The 22,327-nt window shown below is 39.9% G+C and overlaps 1 protein-coding gene across 1 annotated transcript in view; it reads right to left on the bottom strand.

Annotated features, from left to right (window-relative positions):
* The window catches only part of lypd6 (LY6/PLAUR domain containing 6), a 60,383-nt gene extending 38,575 nt beyond the window's left edge, over nt 1-21,808 (bottom strand). Inside the window, exon 1 of the mRNA XM_017695007.2 lies at nt 21,632-21,808. The gene's annotated coding sequence lies outside the window, so the exon portion shown is untranslated. The remainder of the gene's footprint in view (nt 1-21,631) is intronic.
* Between the last annotated feature and the right edge of the window lie 519 nt (nt 21,809-22,327).

Genomic DNA, 22,327 nt, shown 5'->3' with positions numbered 1-22,327 from the left:
GTAGCATGAGACGGACTCTACAACCCACACAAGTGGCTCAGGTAGTGCAGCTCATCCAGGATGGTACATCAATGCGAGCTGTGGCAAGAAGGTTTGCTGTGTCTGTCAGCGTAGCGTCCAGAGGCTGGATGCGCTACCAGGAGACAGGCCAGTACACCAGGAGACGTGGAGGAGGCTGTAGGAGGGCAACAACCCAGCAGCAGGACCGCTACCTCCACCATTGTGCAAGGAGGAACAGGAGGAGCACCTCCAGAGCCCTGCAAAATGACCTCCAGCAGGCCACAAATGTGCATGTGTCTGCACAAACGGTTAGAAACCGACTCCATGAGGATGGTATGAGGGCCCAACGTCCACAGATGGGGGTTGTGCTCACAGCCCAACACCGTGCAGGACACTTGGCATTTGCCAGAGAACACCAGGATTGGCAAATTCGCCATTGGCCCCCTGTGCTCTTCACAGATGAAAGCAGGTTCACACTGAGCACATGTGACAGACGTGACAGAGTCTGGAGACGCTGTGGAGAGAGATCTGCTGCCTGCAATGTCCTTCAGCATGACCGGTTTTGGCAGTGGGTCAGTAATGGTGTGGGGTGGCATTTCTTTGGAGGGCCGCACAGCCCTCCATGTGCTCGACAGAGGTAGCCTGACTGCCATTAGGTACCGAGATGAGATCCTCAGACCTCTTGTGAGACCATATGCTAGTGCGGTTGGCCCTGGGTTCCTCCTAATACAGGACAATACTAGACCTCATGTGGCTGGAGTGTGTCAGCAGTTCCTGCAAGATGAAGGCATTGAAGCTATGGACTGGCCCGCCCGTTCCCCAGACCTGAATCCGATTGAGCACATCTGGGACATCATGTCTCGCTCCATCCACGAACACTATGTTGCACCACAGACTGTCCAGGAGTTGGCAGATGCTTTAGTCCAGGTCTGGGAGGAGATCCCTCAGGAGACCATCCACCACCTCATCAGGAGCATGCCCAGGCGTTGTAGGGAGGCCACACACAATACTGAGCCTCATTTTGACTTGTTTTAAGGACATTACATCAAAGTTGGATCAGCCTGTCGTGTGTTTTTCCACTTTAATTTTGTGTGGGACTCCAAATCCAGGCCTCCATTGGTTTCCATTGATGATTTTTGTGTGATTTTGTTGTCAGCACATTCAACTTTATACAAAACAAAGTATTCAATGAGAATATTTCATTCATTCAGATATAGGATGTGTTATTTGAGTGTTCCCTTTATTTTTTTGAGCAGTGTATATATACACACACACACAAACATAGCAGTGCTGCTGGAGTTTGTAAACACCTCGGTGCCACTGCCAACCTAAATTGTCCAACCAACAGTGTCCTGTGCGCAGCGTCTTGTGACCACTGATGAAGGATTAGAGGATGACCAACACAAACTGTGAAGCAGCAGATGAGCTGTCGTCTCTGACTTTACATCGACAAGGTGGACTGACAAGGTAGGAGTGTCTAATAGAGTGGACAGTGAGTGGATACTTAAAAAAAAAAATCTCCAGCAGCACCGCTGTGTCTGATCCACTCAGACCAGTGTAACACACACTAACACACCACCGCCACATCAGTGTTACTGCAGTGCTGAGAATGACCCACCATCCAAATAATACCTGCTCTGTGGTGGTCCTGTGGGGGTCCTGAGTTATTGAAGCACAAGATAAAGTATCAGAGAAACAGATGGACTACAGTCTGTAACTGTAGAACTACAAAGTGCTCCTTTACGGTAAGTGGAGCTGATAAAATGGACAAAGTAGAAACAAGGCCTTTTAATGTTACGGCTGATCAGTGTATAATCGATAGTCACAACCTCAGTCTGGATATAAAGTCTGAAACAAAGAGCTGGAAGCGAGGCTCGTGATGGATAAGGGTAGGGTGGGCACCATTCGAGTGTCACCAGTGTCAGTAGATATGAGATCTGAAAAGGCCGAGTCACACGTCCACCATGTCCTTTCATCAAGGCAGAGAGACGAGCACTTGACGTGCAGGCTGACACTCTGGGACCTCAAAGGGCACCAACCCTTATTTGACTTTAAAAGAGTTTCTCCCGCTCTGTCACTCTCCACCCTCCCTCTCTCTGCCTCTCCGTTTGATCTCCCTCATATTTCTCCCCTTTATCTTTCTCCCTCACTGAATTTTATGCCTCTGAATAGAGAATTTTCCCCCTTACAGCCGTGTATCCAAACACTGCTCTTAAAGTACCCGCAGCCTATACTATGCCTGACCCAAGTCTAATACTTATATGTGATCACATGCTTAATGACATCATAATTGGACAAAAAACTGCATTACATTACAATATTAATGGTGTTTCAATGCGCATTTGATCATTTATTTGATACAGAGCTTGTGAGACAGAATGCAATGAGAATCCAGTTAGATTTTTGTTCTATGAGAAATATTTGTATATTAAAAAAACTTGTGTTGACTATGTTTTAGGCACTTTGGTGTTAGGCACAGGTATCGCTAGTCCAGTTTAACCCCACTAAAATATCTAAATAACTGTACTAAGAATCCACTGATATGGGAAATCTGCGCTGATGCCAATATCCAATACTTTTCATGCAATGCTAATAAATAAACATTCATAAAATGTAGGAACTGGGACTGGATTAGCATGACTAAGACATTTTTTGGGGTTACACAAGCAGTAAAGTGCATGAATTGCAGATATTTTTACACAATTTCAGTGTCATCAGTTTGAAATATCAGTCAAATCCAATCATGTGTCAAATTAAAGCAAATATCAATACTGATATGATTCTGATAACATCGTGCATCCCTAAAAATGTACAATATCTCTTTAAATCAATAGTTTTTCTCATTATTTGTCTGTGCCACAGTATCCACATTCAAAATAAACAGACAAGCCAACCCTTCTAAAAACCTCTACATTAGTGAGAGTATAAACAAGCAGAAAATGGAAATTACATCATTAACAGCTCTTTAGATTTGTTACACTCATATTGACATATTCAGTATTGCGAAATCAAATAACTAGCCATAGTCTGTTTTTCACAGAGAGTTAATGTCAGTACTTCCAGATATCCATAACAAAGGTTCAGCCCCCTTATCCAGCTCTCTAGTGAAGGCCCTGGTCTCTGGCAATTGGAGTCTGCCAAGTGTTGCCATTGTTTTTTGGCTTCTGTAACAAAAATCGGTTTGTGGCGCACAATGGTGTTATGACATGTTTACATGTCTACATTCTGTACAGTCGGCGCTTCTAACCTTTCCCTTTCGTTTTAACGTCAAAAAATGCAAAAATATTTTTAAAAGAGATATTTTTTCCTTTTCTTAAAACACAGACGTGGTGAAGAATTTCTCTGCTGCAAGGCAGAATTAATACCATGCTTTTGTTATCGCTGATTATATTCCTGAATTCTGAGTGTAAACAAGCTCTTCGCCAGCTGAAGTGGGTGCATTAGTACAGAGAAACACTCCCATTCCTTAGGATCAGGACTGAGAATCAGTGCCTTACAGTAAGCATCTTCATTCCCAGGGTGATAAAAGTCCCGCTGCTTTAGCCTGGAAAATGTAGCTGAAAGTTTAAGTGGCCTGCTGACCTTCTCCACCAGGGCATCTCTGCTTTCCCCCATTGTTCTGGGGGGGTTAAGCCCCTCTGGAGGGCACTGGGTGAGAGAAAGAGCAAATCCCTTTGAAGGGCGGCTAAGACGCACCGTTTTTTCAGTGCTCGGGTCAGGGTGGGGTGCATATGAGGGGCAATAACAAGGGGGGATAAAATGTCCCAACAGCAGCTGCAGAAGAACAGGGGACAGGAGCATGTCTTAGGGGTTATAACCCAGGACAGTGAAAGCCACTGCATGATGGAAAAGTAAAACAAGCTAATTTTGTCTTTCATCTTTCAGACACCTCCAGACTCAGCCTCACGCCATATTCACTGAGGCCGGGTGCTTGTGTTTATCCTCTATTACCATCAAAAAACAAAAACATACTGTAATCTGGTATGAATTATCACTCACATGTATCTCACTGAAGCACGAGGAGACAGTCCTCTGTTGAAAAGAGAATTCAGAATTTTCAATCCATACCACACTCATGTTTGTAAGTGGAAGAGGAAATATTTTTTCAATTTGAAATAAAATTAAAAATCTACTGCTGTGCATACAGTCTTGTTTTGTATGGAAAGACATCTTTTTATATTTTTGCCATATTTTTGTCATTTGTTGTCTAACAGAAAAGTCAGAAGTGCACACTGGAACCTGTTGATATAGAATGCAAATTACTATGCAATTATTATGGCATTGAGCTGTTACTAGGACTGCCAAGCGATTCAAATATTTAATGTGCATCATTTTATGTAGAACATGAAACACATTTAGGTTATTTTCTCCAATACTGCCATTTAAAAAGCTACAAGAGTGAACAAAAGAAGTTAAATCAGAAACTTCCAGCAATTATTTTCATTGTGTGAAATACAGCTACTTTACATCTTGTTTTGAGGGGCACTCGACTGCTGTTGCTTTTGTTAGCTTGCTGCTCATTGATTTATCCACAGTTCTCCTACAAGCACTATCCACTGTAGTTTGCTGAGTTTTTAAAGAACCATCCTTTGCAATGGCACCAGAAGCGTTTCTTCAGCACTGCTCCACAGAACGTGAGACACTGTAGCTCCAAGTGTTCAGTGTAGGGACAATGATATCATACTGGAATCTGCAAAAAATTGCTTTAAAAAAATCATCAGCATGTGACAGATGTTTTGATTTGACAAATATTTAACACTGATTTTTAATAAAGTATTTTGTGCACTCTGTAGGAGTAGCATCTGTACTAAATGTATGAGTATAATAATAATTGCAATGTTGGGGCCTACTTAAAAAATATTGCTTGGACCCCACAGACATTTTGGCAGCACTGGGCTACAGGGTTAAAATATCCGCATAGTAAACCAACACAAAGAAGCACAGTGAATGAAATGGAAAAACATACACCCCTTAGCGTGTTTGCAACTATTTTTGGCAGTGTTTTTACATGTTTACATGGAAAACAGCTGGAAAAAGAGATCAAATGGGTACGTCTAGAAAAGCATCGTCTCCGTTTGAACTCCAAAAAAAGTGATCATTCCATTACAAATGCCTCAGGAGGATAACATGCAAGGACAGAGCCGATATAGAGTAAAAGAGTCAGCTCTGCTCTTGAGGACAAACCAGAGCTGTGGATGAGGCATTTTCAGCGAAAACTGGACTGAAGGACTGAAGAAATACACAGTTTCTATTTATAATTGAATAATAGTGGACAAGCAATGCTGCAAGCCATTTGTGAAAACACATTTTGGGATCTGCTTTTGGGACCCCTAACTGTAAACCACAAACAGTTCCTAAACACATACCACCATTAGACATGGGGCATAAAGGTTTAAACCTGCCAGCTCTGAGGCCCACACTTCAAAGTAAGAGAGGATGGCTCTCGTTTTATGGAGAATGACCATGCAACCTGAGGACGATTGGACCATTCAGTGTTCAGTGGGAAAAACAGCATTAAGCATTATCTTGCAATAGAAAAAAAACACAAGAAAAAATATATCTGGAAACATAGGAAAGGAGGAAAACAAAAAACTGCAGGTTAAAGTGAATCTTTGCCAGTTGATTATTAATAAGTTACTTACAGAAAATACAAATATTGCAAGTAACAGGTTTTTACAATTATAGTACTGGAATTTCTGCGAGATGTTTTGGATATGCAAATGAAATTTTATCTTAAATATGCATAAATCTGTGTATTTTTGAATGAATAATTCATGTGCAATACTCCATGTGCATATCATAAGTATCCTTATAGCATTGTCTATAGCATTGATTGTCTATTTATAATGTCTATATTGTTAATTCATCACCATACCCATGTGCAATACATCATGTACAATTATCCATGTATAATTATCAATGTGCAATATGTGTAAAATATTCTTTTAGTGTACTTATTTTTTGTTCTTTTCTATTTATAATGTTTACTTTGTTATCATAGTTAATTTTGTGAAGGAAAGAGTTTGTTTATATATATATATATATATATATATATATATATATATATATATATATATATATAGTCTGTACAGTAATAATTAACATACGGTAACCATGTTAAATACTTGCAAGGTTGATTACCTTGTTTGTTAATTCCCTTCTTGTTACTTCTCTTCCCGAAAGCCTTGCTATCCCCTAATTTCTACACTGTGGGACTAATGAAGTATTATCTTAAATAACAATCTAGCCTTTGCATTAACATGTTACATGTTAATATGCTTATTTCCACATGAATACATGCTACAAAGAAAGGTTTTTGCATAACAGAATTACTGGAATTTCATTGCTGTGTTGTTTAATCTAGAAAATACTATGTGCCTTTATTACAAAATGTCTTTCAAGTGATTATGTAGTACTTATTTTAGCATAAATCCAGCTATGAGCAATATATTTGCAAATTCTTCTGTAACACTGTTTAGAATATGGTTAGAAATAGACACAACAAATTCTAAGAATGCAGGTATTCTAGAAGCTGAGATTTTTGGTTCTTAATGTAGAGAAAAGTTTGAGAAAAATGACTTCACATGGCGTCAGAAAAAATGCACTATTTGTGTGAACAATGTTATTAGTACACTGAAAATAGACACATGTGGATATCTGAGTTACACTCTACAGGAAAAAATCATTTAGATGTGAAAGGATGTGAATTCAATAATTAAGGAAATATTAGTTATAAGGAAATAAAACTATATTTGTGACATTTTATGATTGCGTAAATGTCTCCCAGAGAGAACTGCCCATATTATTTTTCCATGATGGGAGTGCATAATGCTGTTTTGCACAAAAAAAAAAAACAACCCGGTTCCAAGCATGAATTAAATAGTAGAATCCCCCACCAACTGCATCGATGGAGTGAAACTGTGAACATGTTGAACTTCAAAGGAAATGATCAAAAGAGCCATCTCTGGAGAAATGGGGGAATATCTGGCTGCTGATGCTGCTTATGCACACCCAGCTTCATCTACAGGGGGAATTTAGAGGTGCACATGGGAAGCAGAGTGAAGATCCTTTATGCATACAGATGTAAAACAAAGAGCAGTGAAGACAATTGTGTTCTGAAGACCTTCTTGTCTATAGTTTCAGGTTTTCTAGCCAAGCACAGTTTCAATCAAGCATAATTTAAGGTCTGATTAGCTGAGGTAAAGCATCAAAACAACCAGGTATGCCACAGCAGGTGTTCACAATCGAGATAAAGCAAATGCCAAATGGCAGGCATTTCCTTACAGAATTTATCTGCCTCATCTCTGTGCGAGAAATGAAACTGTAAAGCGACTGTAAAAGTACAGCAATTCAATGCTTCCCTTATTTACTGCCATCTTGTTGGGCCAAACAAAACAGCACAGTAGATCCTCTCTGATAACAGAGCAGATAAACCTCCATATACAAAGAATGGCTTCACAACAGGGTGCAAAAGAGGCCCCACGGAAGACAAATCGAATACATCTGCTCAGCAAAGAACTGAAATAAAGCACAAGAGGAGCTAATTAGCATCAAAATCCCAGTTCCCAGTCTGGCTTATGAAAACCATGCTTTCCTTTATATCTGACCAGGAAGCATGTCTAAAATCTGGACAAAGAGTACATTTTGTGTAAACACCATTATGGTTAAAATAACAAAAAGAACACTCTCAGTCAAATGTTGTGTTGATTTTCTACGTGAACACATCCTCTGCAGGGAAAAAACTTATATATGCCTTATATATTTTTCTACCATTTTTGGTGCACAATTAGTATTTACTCATATGTCCAAAATGCTAACTTTACAGGAGAAGGGAAAAATGACTTCTCTTTTAATGTAACTCAATGGAACCAGACTTTTTTCCGAGTCATTTTGGGCTGTTTCTTTTGGTCCATTTATCATGAAACATACACACAATGTAAAGGACAATAAGTACTGTCAAATTATGGCAAAACCTGAAAAATGAGAAAAATGGATATACAAGGAGGTTTTGTTCTGAAAGCACAAAAGCAACAATATATACACACATACATATATATATATATAAAATGTATGGTAACCTTTTGCACAGGCCATATAATTTATATGTTAAATTCAGTACATAAACAGTAATTGTGCATTACAATGTGCAATAGTTTCTCTGTAGCGGATGTTTCAACTTATTTACACTTAGAAAAGCAACACAACTTTGTCCAGCTCTGATCTCCAGCATGAAAATGGTATAACACACAAAAGATTCTATGAAAAGAGAAGCTAAAATCTAAGAAACAATTGAGCTAATTAACAGCAACAAAAACTGTAGCGAATACGTCGAAGCTCTGGAGTCAACATTGTTTACATTATTTAAGAATTTGTGACTTTTTATTATTTTTAAGTTTAGAAAAACTAACAGAACGTGACTGTCAATTATTACTAACTAAAACTACAGGAGCTTGAATTTTATTAAACATGAATGTGTTTGGGATTATTTGGATGGTGAAAATCAGAAAATGCTAAACCAACTTCTAAGACTGAACTTCAGAAACTGAAAGGGAGTCTCCTGAAAAGAATGGAAGCTGTAACAGAGGCAAAGAGTGGACACAATACTGAAAATTCTGATGTTTATTTTGTTGAGGCTTCTGTGTCATTTTTCTGCCAAATGTACACTCTTCAAAAAGATGGTTCTTTGAGGGTTCTTTAGTAAAGAAAATGGTACTGTATAGAACCATGAACAGCTCAAAGAACCCTCTGCATGATTAAGGATTCTTTGCATGGTGAATGCATTCTTCAGACTGATGGCGAATGCGTTGTACATGGTTCTGTATAGACCCCTTTTTGAAAAGGGTTCTATATAGCAGCAAAAAGGGTTCCACTATTGTTACAAGCCAAAGAACCATTTTTTCGGTAATATATAAAACCCTTTTTGATAAGAGAATGTGCTGTAGATGGTTCTGGAAAGGATTCTATATAACACCAAAAAGGATTCTTCTATTGTTATGATGTCAAGCTTGTATTAATGGAAGAACCCTTTTTGGTGCTATATAGAACTTTTTTTTTTTCCCAAAAAGGTTCGGTATGGCACCATTTTCAACCCATTCTCCATCAAAGTGAAGAACCCTTACATGATGCAAAGAACCTTTGACTCATGTTCTTTGAGCGTTCATGGTTCTATAGACCCTTGAAGGACCATCATTTTTAAGTGTGTTTGCTTCTGGCATTAGTTTTCCTGGAGCTGAAAATGAATAACTTATAATAATAATAAAATGTGAACAAAATATATGCTATCATCAGCCTACAATTCCCATATTGGTGCATATATTTTTTTTAATGTTTAAAAAGAAATAGAAAAATTTCAACAGGCCAACAGTTGAGTCTCATGAGGCCAACATGCACAGACCAGGCAGTGATCTTGCTCGATCCAGCCATGCAGCTAATGCGAAGCATAAACTTCACTAAATAATTCAAAAAGAGCATAAGTAATGTACAGCGGAGAGGGATTGTGTTACACGCCCCGCTGCACTCTTGAGGTATGTGTAAAGACCACGGTGGAAAGTGTCATTATCCAAAGCCCATCTGCCATTGTGGAGTTGCCTGGCACAGTCGCTGGAGGCAAACAAAGAGGTCAGATGAAGACGTGGCTCTCCCCGCTGTCCCCCTTTGAGCTGGCACTCTGACTAATGGAGACACACATCAGTGCATGGAGCCCTGACCACTGAGTGGCTTTTACTTGGGGCTAGCTCCTCTTTGTCCAGGCCGAGCCCAGCCCCCCTTCCTCCACTGTGCCACTGTAGGAAGACAAGACAGTGATGGGTTTTATGGAAGCCCTGGAGTCACGCAAAGGAGCTCTAACTACACCACCACCCCCTGCCCCAATCCCATAAAAGCTGGTATTTCCGCCTGACGTTTTAAAGCAAGGAAAAGAAAAAGAAGAGCCCTAACAGAAAACAGAAAATGGTAAAAAGACGGGGAAATGGAAGATAACTTCATTCGGGGGTTGTCACTATAGATTACATCAGTGACTGAGTGATCTACAGACTATTCTGAAGATGAATCAGCTCTTTCTTCAGGATCATAACACACTTGAATGGTTCTGGTATTGAACACACTGCACACGTCTTAGAGCAAAGTGAAAATCACAGCGTAATCAAATAAATAAAATGGTTATTTCACATCTTTCACATATCCACAAAAACAATGTCCTCTACAACACTTCAGCACGTTTTAATACACAATTTCCATTTATTTACCAAGTTTAACACTACAATCAAAAATAGCCACAACTTTTGCACAGCCATATTTTACGTTGTTTTTTTTCTGCAATATGTTAAACTCAGCAAATGCAAGGTTAATATGCCATTTTATTATAATTTGTCATATGTCATTTTTATGTCATTTGACCAGGGACCCCCAAGGGCCTATCAAATTGGAGCCATCATAAGTCAATATATGCATAAGCATCACTATAACTATTATATAGCCTGTTTGGAATGCTGCGCCTCTTAGGAATAGCTGAGGAAGAACAGTAAAAACCACCACTGCTCTGACCGGCATCCCAGAGTGACCGCTAATCACTTGAACAGGCAACATTTGCAGGCACATATGCTCATAGCTTTCATAGCTTGCATATTAGTTTCATAGTGGTTACAGTAAAATTCATTGTAGTTACAGAATAATAAGGGGTTTAAGTGAAGAACAAGGCTGCAGATCATTGGAAATAATACAAATATGTAAATCACGCCAAATAATGATGGAAAAAAGGTGGCATTAACCGACAAGCCTAAAACCAGGACAACACATCAAACGATCAACTATAGTTCTAGTTCCAAAATATAATTTGGTCACGTTTAAAAGTAAACTACTTGAGATATACACACTTATCAGCACATACATCGACTGAATTCTGTATCAATGCACCAAGATATTAAAAAGGGTCCCATGTATACACATAGAATGTATTACTGATAAGTTGAACGAGGTATAAGTTTATGTATATAAAGCATAATTTTACAAATAACCTAAGAAGCTGGTTTTGTTTAAAAAGACAAAAACAACGACATGTTCATAATTATATGACTTAAAACTAAAAAAGGTGACAAAATGACTGTAACATACAACGATAGGCTACTAAAAGTTCTACAGTCCAAAGTTCTGAAGTTCTGAATTTCTATTCACCACGTATTACAAATCCAGATCAACAAGGAAATGCCAGGACGGGGACACTGGGCTCACTGTACCTCGGTAGCTGAAAGCTCTCTGTCCACCACCTTCTCTATCATTTTGCACACGCTCCCACCACCATGCTTCACACTTTCTCTTGAAGAACACTGCTTGTGGATGCTTATGAGAAGGTCCATAATTGTAGTCATGCTATTAAGTTAAGTGATAACGCTTAAGTGATACTTTTTTGATCCCACAACCGGGGAAATTCCACCTCCGCATTTAACCCATCCGTGAAGTGAAACACCACATACACACTAGTGAACACACACACTAGGGGGCAGTGAGCACACTTGCCCGGAGCGGTGGGCAGCCCTATCCACGGCGCCCGGGGAGCAGTTGGGGGTTAGGTGTCTTGCTCAAGGACACCTAAATCATGGACTGTCGGCCCTGGGGATCAAACCGGCAACCTTCCGGTCACAGGGCCGGATCCCTAACCTCCAGCCGACGACTGCCCCCAAATTTGTCCCATTTTGTCCTATTGTCCTATTCTTGTCCCAAAGACCACTATTTCTAGCTGTGCCCTTTATTTTTTTTTACCATGCCTATCTAGTGAAACAAAAGTGTCTCATGCAACCTCGTGCACACAATTCCAAAACGTTCCTCAACTTGAATGACAAATGTTCCTATTCAAATATGACCTGTTCATGTTTTTCGCCAATGGCACTGGTCAAACAATTGTTCACTTGCCAGTTAATCAGTTAATAAGTCAAGCACCATTAGGTCTTGCATATTCCTCTGAAACACCTGGGCTGCCTGGAGTGCTGTGCATTTCAGGAATGCATGAGGTACAGTACAGTACAGACCACCATAAAAAGCAAACACTGCACTCTTTGACATCCCGCAGTGAATGTTAATCACTTAAACAGGCCACATTTGTCAACCGCTCATGTCCAGAAAGGATTAGCTAAGAACTGACAGGCATGCTAGCATGAGTAACTCGAGTCGCAATCTGTCAGCACACTTCGAAGAGGCCTGTGGTGAGGAGGCCAACAACACCTGAGAGAACACAACCCTGGCAGAACATTCCTCACACCTGCGTCATACCTTTTGCTTACAGCCCTCATGCTGGTCCACAACTGATGGCTCATAATGACCCCTATGAGTGCCTTGGTTGCATCCTCAAACTTGTCGTTAGCAGGTTTCAAATGACACCCTTCAGTCACTCTGCCAAACATATGGGCCAACATCTGCCTCCGCTTCATATGGTTAGCATGGTGGCGTTGAGGTTAATATCGCTAAGGATCATCTGATGTAAGGCCGCTTTCCATCAGAAGCCCCCATAATGGAAAATGTCCATCCTAATGGGCATGTATCTGGTCTCGACAGCCTGTTTCTCAAACGCTTCTCAGCTAATAGGAAATGAGGGCACGCAGGACCAGACTAATCCATCAAGTGCCACTGAGACGTCAGGCTGTAACCATCAGTCTTCCTGAAGGCGTAGTGCAGGGCTAATAACCATGACGGCACATACATCAACACGAGCCTCAAACAGAGAGCCTCAGAAATGCAAATGAAACATAAATGCAGTTTAGGTGAGCCATTCTTTGTGTGTGTCAAGTGTTTTTGAAATACAGTACTGTATAAAAGTCAGAGACCACCCTTCAGTTATTTCATTTCCAGTCAAAATGTTCAATAAGTACTAGTTACTCATTTTTCTGATATTTCTGGGGAGATTAGATTTAAGATTATCCACTTAAGGAAGGAGAATGTCAAAGTTTTTGAAAGATGAGAGAAAATCAACCCCACTCTTACTTAAAATCGGAAAAAGTGCACATCTTTCCATTGTGAGAAGACAAATCAACATCTGAAGCTGTTCAAGAAGCTCTTACTGAGTAAAGAAGACAGACACATCAAACAAAGAAGCTGCTGGTGTTCTCACAACAACGGACTGACCACCCCACAGTCCAGACCTCAACATCGCTGAAGATGTTTGGGATTATTTGGATGGAGAGAAGCAGAAAATGCAAAACCAACTTCTAAGACTGAGCATTTAAAGCTGTTTTTGACTATAGCCAGGACAGTTTAGTAAGTAATACATTAATAAAGCACCAAATTTAGCCTCTAAAATTCTGACGGCACTTCATTATATAATCTGTGGCAAATGCATTTGTTCTAGATATTCTGTATATTATTTCTATATATTACTGTAACTGTTCTCTGCTATAATTCACTTGTTTAATCTAATCATCCAGTCATGTTCTCTCTATTTCTCAGCATCTATCTTTCTATAGCTCCCCGCAAAGTGATTTATTGTCATTTTGTACCCACAGAATCTTAAGTATATGCATGACATCATATGTAGGTGGTAGATCTAAGGCCTCTGCCTAGCTTTGGAGCGTGGAAGCGTCCTCAACACACCCAGCACCCCCCCACCCACCCGAATGAACAGGACCCGAGGGACTGCACGCCTGTTAGGATCCTTGCGTAGGCGCTGGGCTCTTAAAGACCAAAGCATGAACGAATGCATTTTTTCCGCCAGTGAAGATCCTTTCATCGCTAAAATATTCTCCACTCTGCATCCATTGTTCGGCCTACACCCCCGTGACCAAAAGTGCTGCCCCGCCGCCATCCAGCTATCAGAATCACAGATGGGTTTTGGATATAACCCTGTAATTCTATTCTTTTTATGCATGTAGCCTTGATCTAATGCATTTCCCTTGCTCTTTACATGGCTGGATTGCATGTATTATTGCATTACTGTACTATTACCAGCAAGCTTTAGGATGCTGAGACAAGCCTGTTTATAAAGTGTAAACTTGCAAGGTTCTTATTCTTATATATGCAAATTACTGATCACTGTAATGTAAACTGTGTTTGCAGCACCTACCATTTAAAGAGAGGTCAGTCGAAAGTGGCAGGAGCGCAGTTACAGTTTATGCTGTTTGGGTTTAATGTAACAGACTGAGGGGCCAGCTGGATACAATGCTGATGTAGTTACTCAAAAGAGCAATAATAAATGGATTATTTCACTAATTACATCCTGGGGAAAACTTACTTGACTCCTATAATTCCCATTTTTGTAAAGCTGCTTTGTGACAACATCAGTTGTAAAAAGCGCTATATAAATAAATTTGATTTGATTATAATGCTCTACAAATCCCACACTAATCGGAAAAGTACAATTGGATATTATAAGGACTACTGGAAGTTTTCTCCCTTTCAATTTGATTGCACCAATATTTGCACATAAATTTGTTTTTTGACAGAGCCATTTTTCATACAAGTTGCACATTATCTTTTCCTGTAATAATGTAGTGTAACTCTTTACAGCTTAAACTCTTGTGATCAAAATACAGTAAATTACAGTGAACTGTTCAAAGGCAAGGATAACGACAGGCCTTTGAAATCATTATTATAACATATAATAAAATTGAAATATATTTTATTTAACTGGACATCTACAGTATGTTTTTGATGACTGTATGCAGAGACACTTTAAAAAATTAACTGTTTTAAATTTATACAGAGGGCATGGACTTCTCTTAGACCTAGGCAATATGGCAAAAATGTAATCGTACGATAAATCAAGAAGTTTTCACAATATGGGTGGCATCTAAGTGTTGGCCCCATCATCAGGAGATCCCGAGTTCGATCTCTGGTGATGCTACAGCCATGCGTGGTCGGGAGTCCATTTATTTTAATCCATTCTTGGGGGGGTATGCAGGGCGTGGTAAGGCAAAATAGTCCCCAAATGAGTCTTATTTTTTTCTAATTTTATCATCATCCACATTCCATATAAAATTCAGAAGACACATGAAGGTTCACTAGTGGTTTGGATAGTAAATAAAATGCCCTGTAGACATGGAGACCCGTCTGGGTGGGTAGGATGGCCCCCACCTTCCCCCCCCCCATCACTCAACGTGATGCTAGTCAGCGCAGGTGTCTGTTAGCTGACATAACAGATCTGGTGGGTGGCGCTTTCCTCCGAGCGCGTTCGGCTGTCCAATGACGTTGCATGAGTGGCAGTTCAAAAAGATGAGGTAGCGTTTCACAGGTCTTGGAAGAAGCCTGTGTTAGCCTTCATCCTCCTAGTGTTGGTATTATTGTGTGATTGGGGGAGTCCTAATTAGTGGGTGGAATTGGAGACGACTAAATCCGGGGGGAAAAATAAGCTTTCATGATATAAGACATGATATTTATTTGACCAACATCTCATAAGTTAGAACAGATGAGGTAGTGCTGCACTTTAAAAATACGATCAAAAAGTATCAACACATTGTGCTGCACTAAATCTAATTAAACAGGCCTAATTAAGCTCTCTTTTTAATCACACCAGCAGCTGGGAGGTGCTTCAACGGTCAATAATTTGGCATCCACAATACCCACGATATGCTCAGAAAAAGCATATAGTGACATAATTACAGTGGGGAAAAAAAGTATTTAGTCAGTCACCAATTGTGCAAGTTCTCCCACTTAAAAAAAGATGAGAGAGGCCTGTAATTGACATCACAGGTAGACCTCAACTATGAGAGACAAAATGAGGAAAAAAAATTCAGAAAATCACATTGTCTGATTTTTAAAGAATGTATTTGTAAATAAATGGTAGAAAATAAGTATTTGGTCAATAACAAAAGTTCATCTCAATACTTTGTTATATATCCTTTGTTGGCAATGACAAACGTCAAACGTTTTCTGTAAGTCTTTATACCGTTGCTGGTATGTTGGCCCATTCCTCCATGCAGATCTCCTCTAGAGCAGTGATGTTTTGGGGCTGTCGGCGGGCAACACGGACTTTCAACTCCCTCCAAAGGTTTTCTATGGGGTTGAGATCTGGAGACTGGCTAGGCCACTCCAGGACCTTGAAATGCTTCTTACGAAGCCACTCCTTTGTTGCCCTGGCAGTGTGCTTGGGATCACTTGGGATCATTGTCATGCTGAAAGACCCAGCCACGTTTCATCTTCAATGCCCTTGCTAATGGAAGGAGGTTTGCACTCAATCTCACAATTCATGGCCCCATTCATTCTTTCATGTACACGGACCAGTCGTCCTGGTCCCTTTGCAGAGAAACAACCCCAAAGCATGATGTTGCCACCCCCATGCTTCACAGTTGGTATGGTGTTCTTTGGATGCAACTCAGCATTCACTCTCCTCCAAACACGACGAGTTGTGTTTGTACCAAACAGTTCTACTTTGGTTTCATCTGACCATATGACATTCTCCCAATACTCTTCCAGAACATCCAAATGCTCTCTAGCAAACTTCCGGATATGTACTGGCTTAAGCAGGGGGACCCGTCTGCCACTGCAAGATCTGAGTCCCTGGCGGCGTAGTGTGTTACTGACAGTAGCCTTTGTAACGTTGGTCCCAGCTTTCTGCAGGTCATTCACTAGGTCCCCCCGTGTGGTTCTGGGATTTCTGCTAACCGTTCTTGTGATCATTTTGACCCCACAGGCTGAGATCTTGCGTGGAGCCCCTGATCGAGGGAGATTAGCAGTGGTCTTATAGGTCTTCCATTTTCTGATTATTGCTCCCACAGTAGATTTCTTCACACCAAGCTGCTTGCCTATTGCAGATTCAGTCTTCCCAGCCTGGTGCAGGTCTACAACCTTGATTCTGGTGTCCTTCGACAGCTCTTTGGTCTTCACCATAGTGGAGTTTGGAGTGTGACTGTTTGAGGTTGTGGGCAGGTGTCTTTTATACAGATAACGAGGTCAAACAGGTGCCATTAATACAGATAATGAGTGGAGGACAGAGGAGCCTCTTAAAAAAGAAGTTACAGGTCTGTGACAGCCATAAATCTTGCTTGTTTGTAGGTGACCAAATACTTATTTTCCACCATTATTTGCAAATAAATTCTTTAAAAATCAGACAATGTGATTTTCTGAATTGTTTTCCTCATTTTGTCTCTCATACCTACCTATGATGTCAATTACAGGCCTCTCTCATCTTTTTAAGTGGGAGAACTTGCTGACTAAATACTTTTTTTCCCCACTGTATTGTAACATTGTGTTGTGTGTGTGTGTGTGTGTGTGTGTGTGTGATTTTATATATATATATATATATATATATATATATATATATATATATATATATATATATATATATATATATACATCCTGATCAGGCATAACATTATGACCACCTCCTTGTTTCTACGCTTACTGTCCATTTTATCAGCTCCCCTTACTACTCCCCTTAGTAGTCCATCAGTTTCTCTGCATACTTTATTAGCCCCCTTTTACCCTGTTCCTCAGTGGTCAGGAACCCCACTGGACCACCACAGAGTAGGTATTAATTGGGTGGTGGATCATTCTCAGGGCTGTGCTAACACTGACGTGGTGGTGGTGTGTTAGTGTGTGTTGTGCTGGTACAAGTGGATCAGACACAGCAGTGCTGCTGGAGTTTTTAAACACAGTGTCCACTCACTGTCCACTCTATTAGATGCACCTGTGTTGTTGGTCCACCCTGTAGATGTAGAGCCAGACAAATGAACAATGAGCGTAGAAACGAGGAGATGGTCATAATGTTATACCCAATCGGTGTGTGTGTGTGTGTGTGTGTGTGTGTCTGTGTGTGTGTATATATATATATATATATATATATATATATATATATATATATATATATAAATAGCTTACTGAACCTCACAACTGCAGATACAGAAGAACGCATCTCTAGGCAGAGCATGAGCAGAACAATTTAAACAGAATATTAGCAAAGAACTGCACTCAGAAAATGTGCAGCCACAGCTCTACTGCTCCACTCTGTGCAGCCTCAATTGGCCTCCGTGGCAGTAATGTCATCAGGCCACGGCCTCAGCTCTGAGTTTCTTCAAGGCACAGTCTCTTTCCTCCAGGGTAAAGACTCTCAGATCACACATCAAAGGAAGCCCGTCTCCAGTGCTGTGGATTTCCTCTGCACTGCAGCCTGAGTGAATTTTTCACGGGTTTCCGTCTCTCTGTCTCACTGACTCTCTTTCTCTTTCTCTCTCTCTCTCTCTCTCTCTCTCTCTCTCTCTCTCTCTCTCACCCTACCCACCTTCAGAGTCAGAACACACTTCACACATGAACTATCTGCGCACACCAAAGCTAAACAAACTGACCCGATGGAAGTGGCAAAGTGGCGCAACCAGTACAAGGGGATTTCCACAAAAATAGTTCATTGCAGAGAAACCTACAGACTCTTAAGAGATTTCTTTACAGTGGTGGTGAAAGGAATCAGGGGTCTCCATGTCTACAGGGCATTTTATTTACTATCCAAACCACTAGTGAACCTTCATGTGTCTTCTGAATTTTATATGGAATGTGGAGGATGATAAAATTAGAAAAAAATAAGACTCATTTGGGGACTATTTTGCCTTACCACGCCCTGCATACCCCCCCAAGAATGGATTAAAGTAAATGGATTACAATACATTTTAAGCAAAACCTATCATAAAACAATGTGCCAGACATCAGCCAGCACATTCATAACCATTTGGTATAATAATTTCCTTTGAGGGAGCTTTCAGAGGTGGACGTCTGGTTCCTATCCCCACCACTTTGCACCAAACCACAATGGTTTACTATTGTAAACGGCTCTTTTTTCTGTTCTAACTTATCAAAATATAATAATATATATCATTAGGATATATTTTTGCCGTATTTTGCCCACCAAGAATTTTTACAATCATTACAAAACTATAAATCAGTCACTCAAATGTCATTATACTGAAAAAAGAAACAAGCCTGTACCGCATCCAGCACACCTCATACATCATCTCTCATATACGCTGGCCAGCCAGATGCTGTTGGGATGTTTTAAGTGGCACGTGTGATTCCCAACAATATATTTCTTCCTTTGAAAATTATGAAACCGATTATTTATTGGAAAGCTGATACTGGTGCCAATAACTGCTATTAGAGAATCCATGCAGATAAAATAGGAAATTCCTAAATATGAGTCCTCACATTTCAAACTATAGAAATACTACAGTAGTACAGAACTGCTGAACAAGAGTAAAAAGTGTGACTGCATAATTTGATAATTTAGACGTACGCAAAGTCATTCAGAGTGGTTTGGTGTGAAATGTACTGTTCTAGAGAAACTTACCGAGTCAGAACTGTTCACAGTGGTGCTGATAGGAACCAGACGTCCACCTCTAAAAGCTCCTTCACAGAAAGTTATGCTATGAAATAGTTATGAATGTTGAGAAAACATTTTGGCCTAAAATGTACTGTCCTTAAATCCTTTCATAGCGGAGAGGCACATGCAGGGGGGCATACAAGGCAAAATAATCTTCTTTTTTATTTCCCCCAGATTTATCACTATTTAACCATCATCAACAATCCATATAAATGCTCAGAAGAAACGTGTAGGTTCACTGGTGGTTCTCGATAGTTAATAAAATGTCTATATTTGTGTTGCAGACATGGTGACCCCCTGGTTCCTATCACCCACCATTGTAATGCAACCTCTCCATTACGAACCATTTCATATGGAATTATACACATTATTTTCCCTTTTATCTGTCCAATACTCACAATATCAGAGATACAGCACTTACAAACCTACCTAACAATACGAAGACTGCAAATTCCAGAATTCATTCTGGTTTAAAAGGCAAGGAAGGTGTGGTTCTGATCAGGACATGAGTAGAAAGGTGTTCGAATACTGAATTTACCTGTTGAAATATAACAAGAAACAACAATAGAGCTGCACAAAATTCTAGCTTTGCTGTTATATTGCTATAATGACACATCTTGTAATTTATTAAAGCATACTTATCAATATCACGACACATCCATCCACAAGACCAATCATCTGGAACTGTGATTGGTCAGGATGCTGACAGCACATAGTAAAAAGCACTGTAATTGTTCAGAAGGCTTATTTGCATAGTGAAGGCCTGGGTGATATCAGTTTTGCAAAGGCCAATATTGTGATGATGGTCAGGAAATACTATAGGCTATTGTGCAGTCCTGCTATAACAGCACTGCAGTTGGAATGTGTACTAAAATGCTGAAAAACTGCAAAGAGAACACATAAGCCGCTATAATACACCACTGCAAGAAGCACACAAAGCACTTGCCGGCGGGTTCACGCCAATTCCAAACATCTGCGTACATGTTCCAAGAACATGCAGCATAGTCTGAATTTCATCCATGCACCTGCTCCTTGATGTATTCACTCTGGCAGGTCCGACAGGCTGGTTTCACTGATGATTAGTTCCATATAACATTGACCAAATGTGTGTAATTGGACCTACATATGTGGCATAGCACGCAGTTGTCACACACTGCCTGACCTTCTTCTAAATGAATGACAGATCCTGAAATTTCTGCATCTGAAATATCACAGATTAGGAAGCTCTGAATCTGAATTGACCCCCATGTGCATCATCGCTGTGCCTGCACATCTCTCTCTCTCTCTTAAGGCACTGGTTCTTTGCTACAGTGTTACGCACATATAGTAAATTATCATCATCAGAAACAAACCAAAGATGAGCCATATGACAAAAACATGCATCATACACTTCAATATGCATTATCCATCACTTTTTGGTGGTTTGATCAATCAAAACAAACACAGAAACAGTAAGGCCACATGTAATTAGAAAGATGATCAAAAACTATGACTGCGGCGGGTTTCATTCAGCGCTTTGCATTCCGTGCCACCTTAAATACAGTCAAACAGGCCTCATTATACTCTCTTCGCAATGAAACATGCAGCTGTTCAGCGTTTTCTCAGTACTGATGATACCCACAATAGAATGCTTGTGCTGAGAAAAGCATTTTGGGACAATGTGATGCAATTTGCTACAATAAGGAGAAACATCAGCGCACTGACCGCCCTCATAACAACAGAAGGACTATTTTCTGAAGCATCTAGGACACAGTAGGCAATGTATTTGATCCAGTGGGTCGCTGCTGGTTTATTTACATTAATCAAAGTGAAGGGAAAATAAATTAAAATGTGATTTTTCTAAATACAAATAAATAAATAAATAAATAAATAGCATTACATCAAATGGCTGGCTTATTTTAAAAATACCAAACAAAATATAGAAAACAATTTTATAAATAAAGAAAAAGAAAAAAAAAGGCCCTAAAATAAGTAAATAATACATTTTGAAAAAGAAAAAAAAGAAAGAAAGAAAACCCTAAAATAAATTAAATAAATAAATAAATAAATAAAGCTACTGTGCTTAAGCTGTCGGGGTCAAACTGGGTCAAGTACTCTAAATACTCACTCAGTAGTCCTCAGTTTTACACTCTAATACTTATAATTTTTACTTTATATTTATGGGTCTCAGCGTTAAAAACACTCAGTATTAAGACTCTTTATGTCACCAAACAACCAGACAGCCTCCGTCCCCTCCCGTTGTTCTACCTTGAGCTTCACAGGGACGGCGAAAGCGTGACTTGTTTTCACGCCTCCCTTCAAACACTGACGCAGCAGAAAGGGGAGAAAACGTGGCTCCTCTCTACTTACCAAAAAAAGAGAGAGAAGCCTCGCTCCTCCGCTCCTGTCACACCTCCACAGAAGTTCCCTTCCTCCTTCTCCGGCAGCGTGTGGAGGCTAAACATCCATCTGTGCGCTTTTCTCCTCAGACTTCTCTCTCCGAGCGTGCCCGAGCTCGGACTCCTGCAGCGTTACTGCTCTCAGCTCCGGCAGCGATCAGTGAGATCCGTGTTTTTCCCACCCGTATTTAGACAAGCCACGCCCTCCAGTGCTGTGATTGGCTGGCAGTTCGTCCACACACGCTCAACTACGGTAGACGCCGTCTTGGTCATTATCTCCGTCCTGGTCATTTTTATATAAAAATATAATCTGAAAAATACACAATCTGTTAAAATATACATTTAAAACACATAATTCTTTAATATTTCATTTTTAGAATGAATCATTAATTCACTTATGCTCATTAAATGAAATGGCAGATTTATATTAGTTCTACATGATTTAAATCTCATGTATATGTATACTTAAAGGGGAAATCCACCGAATTTTCTACATTTCTGCACAAATAATTGATTAAGATGCAAATCCTTTTAGACATTGGTTTAAGGTATTAACCTTTTTAACCGCTTAACAGTAAGGTCACAGTTTGTTAATTAGTACCATATATACAATATATATAATACGAAAGATAAAAATATGCACTAAAGATTAAAAAAATATATAAAC

Source organism: Pygocentrus nattereri, chromosome 6, assembly GCF_015220715.1.
Source record: "Pygocentrus nattereri isolate fPygNat1 chromosome 6, fPygNat1.pri, whole genome shotgun sequence".
NCBI lineage: Eukaryota > Metazoa > Chordata > Actinopteri > Characiformes > Serrasalmidae > Pygocentrus > Pygocentrus nattereri.
The sequence above is the reverse complement of the archived record's forward strand: the minus strand, read 5'-3'. Positions and strand labels throughout refer to the sequence as shown.